Source organism: Eimeria tenella, genomic scaffold (genome assembly GCF_000499545.2).
Source record: "Eimeria tenella Houghton genomic scaffold, Eth_scaff2007, whole genome shotgun sequence".
NCBI classification, from domain to species: domain Eukaryota; phylum Apicomplexa; class Conoidasida; order Eucoccidiorida; family Eimeriidae; genus Eimeria; species Eimeria tenella.
In genome coordinates this window covers 3,905-4,235 of record NW_013541852.1, presented here as the reverse complement: position 1 = coordinate 4,235, position 331 = coordinate 3,905, and positions in this window count along the sequence as shown.

Here is a 331-nt window from a genome sequence, read left to right as displayed (position 1 = left end):
ACCAGTGAACGCTTTTGTCCTGCTGCTGCTGCTGCTGCTGCTGCTGCTGTGTGCAGACGGAAGCAGCAGAAGAAGAGGAGACAATTGACCTGGAGACCTACAAGAGACTGCAGGCAGAGAGAAGGGCCCTGCTGCCTTCCTTTGTTGCTGCTGGGGGGCCCCCCAAGGCTTTGGAGACAGAGCAGCAGCTTGCTGCAGAAGGGTACGTGCGGCTGGGCAGCAGCAGCAGCAGCAGCAGCAGCAGCAACCACCCAGACCCCACGGGCGATCGCCCCAAGAAAAAGTCCATCAACTTGTACGAGTATGTTTACATAGAAGGTGGCAAAGTACC